The sequence below is a fragment of the Pteropus alecto genome, unplaced genomic scaffold, assembly GCF_000325575.1.
Source record: "Pteropus alecto unplaced genomic scaffold, ASM32557v1 scaffold35, whole genome shotgun sequence".
Classification (NCBI taxonomy): domain Eukaryota; kingdom Metazoa; phylum Chordata; class Mammalia; order Chiroptera; family Pteropodidae; genus Pteropus; species Pteropus alecto.
Window position 1 is genome coordinate 3,394,283 of NW_006437828.1, and position 2,199 is coordinate 3,396,481.

The 2,199-nt window shown below is 31.7% G+C and overlaps 1 pseudogene; it reads right to left on the reverse strand.

Annotated features, from left to right (window-relative positions):
* Positions 1–1,542: 1,542 nt before the first annotated feature.
* Positions 1,543–1,661, reverse strand: LOC112482278 (annotated as a pseudogene).
* Positions 1,662–2,199: the final 538 nt, after the last annotated feature.

Here is a 2,199-nt window from a genome sequence, read left to right on the forward strand (position 1 = left end):
GTTTTACAATGTAAAAAGTTTGCTATCATTCTTTTTTGAAAGCCTTCTTGGCACTATGTTTAAAATTGAAAGTCCAGTGATATGATTTGCATGATCCTCTAATATGGCTAGAAACACTCCGATTGATACAGTCCTGCTCTCTCCAGCCTCTTGTTGAACCACTCACTACCTTACTGGTAACCATGATCCTGCTTCCCTGTTCTTCAGTCCCTTACTTTCTAGCCGAGTTATTCACTCATTGGGTTATAAGTGGAAGTGTTATATGCCATTTCTAGGCCTAGCCAATAATGCTTCCTAATGCTTCCTCATTCCATGTCTATCTCTGAATGAAATGAAAATGGCAATGACAATGTAGCAAACCATCAGTTGAAGATGGTAGAGTTTTCATTAGCCTAAGTCCCTGAATAACTATGTGAAATAGAGCCTTGATTGACCTGCAATGTTACATGAACAAGAAATTAATTTCTTATACTCGTAAGTCAGCAAATATTGGGATTTTATTTGTTACTGTAGCTTAGCTTTCTAGAACTGACACAAAGTAGTAATGAAGATTAAATGATATAATAGATATAAAGTTCATGGAACAAAGACCGGCACATAGTAAGCACTATATAATTCATAGCTCTATTGTTATTGTGTTTTTTTAAAAGGGTACTTATTTTATCTAGTATAGTTATCTGTATTGTATGTGCATTTATCGTCTAAGTCTAAAGGTTAAAACCTGATATATTTTAAAGACTCGGCTGCAGGATCTGTATGATGTAGCCTCTAATTTTCTACAATAATTATTCTTTATACCTGTTACTTAGAAAGACTCTTAACTCATGAGCAGAACTACGATAGCTTCTCCTGATGTTCTCAAAGTTGGAACATGTCTCCAATTAAATATTATTTTCAACAATTATTTCCTTGAACATGATCCACTCATTTATACATAGTTTCAAAACATACTACTAATTATGAACATTTTGTATGATTTCAAGGTATTTTTCTTTTATACTTGTGGACTCTATAAAGTTTTTAGAGCAGAATGGAACATTGTATTTGTTCAGGAATCAAGTTTTCCAAATTTATGAAAAGAATACATTTATTTTAAATATTTATTTTATTTTTTAAACCCAACAATCATTTATTCCTCCTACTGTTAACAGGATAGGCTGGAGTTAAAGATGAAGTGGTCTATCTATGAGTTGACATAAAATATGAGGCTTAGGAAATGTCTCCACAGAATTAGGAAATAGCATATATCTACAGTATTTCTAGAGTAGAAAATGATTCATTATGTTGTCAGTTACTGCTCATGCCAATATGGACTGTCGAAGTCCTTCCCTAAACATCTGTCAGTTGTCATGTGTACAAACTCATAGAGAAGCAACAGAGGAAAAGCTGCTGTTGGCATCACAGTCAGTAGCAAATCATTGCATCTTCAAGAATTATTATTTTATGTATTTATTTATTGATTTTTAGGTGAGGCAACCCTTGGTTGACTTCACAGATTGCAAGGACCTTGTCAGTTTATAATCCCTTATTTTTTGTTTTTTATGCCTACAGCACCTGGTCTTCCTAAGTGGTTTCCCATCCAAGTACTAACCAGGCCCGCCACTGCTTAGCTTCCGAGATCAGACGGGATAGGGCTTGTTCAGGGTGGCATGGCTGTAGACTTCAAGAATTATTAGACTTTTCTTTAGACTGTCTCCAGGTGTAAGAGGGCCAATAAAACATCACTAATTGAGCAATATGAACATTTACCTCAGGTTTTCTACTTGCATTACCTACGGAAATAGTTTTCAAAGAAATATAATAGAAAGTAAATGGAATTATTTCTTTAATAATGAGATTTAAGTTCCATATTGTTAACCAAATCTAATAGAAGTTTTAAATACTAACAATGAGACAATGATATATTTTTGATGCTATTAAGAACCTAAAAAGTTATAATTTTTAAAATAATTTTGCCATAGTTCTACTTTTTACTTAGTTTTATTGTAAATATTCAAGTTAAAAATTTATTTCTGAAGTATGCTCTTTAAATCAACCACTTAACTTTATTGTTCTGGATGGATAAAAATGAGGAAAATTAGGACTATATTAACATTGTTTAATAAGGAAATATATCACTAATAACATAATTATTTTTGTTTAAATTTTTAAATTTTATTTTTCATATTTTTTTATTTTTTATTTTTGCTTTCACTTTAC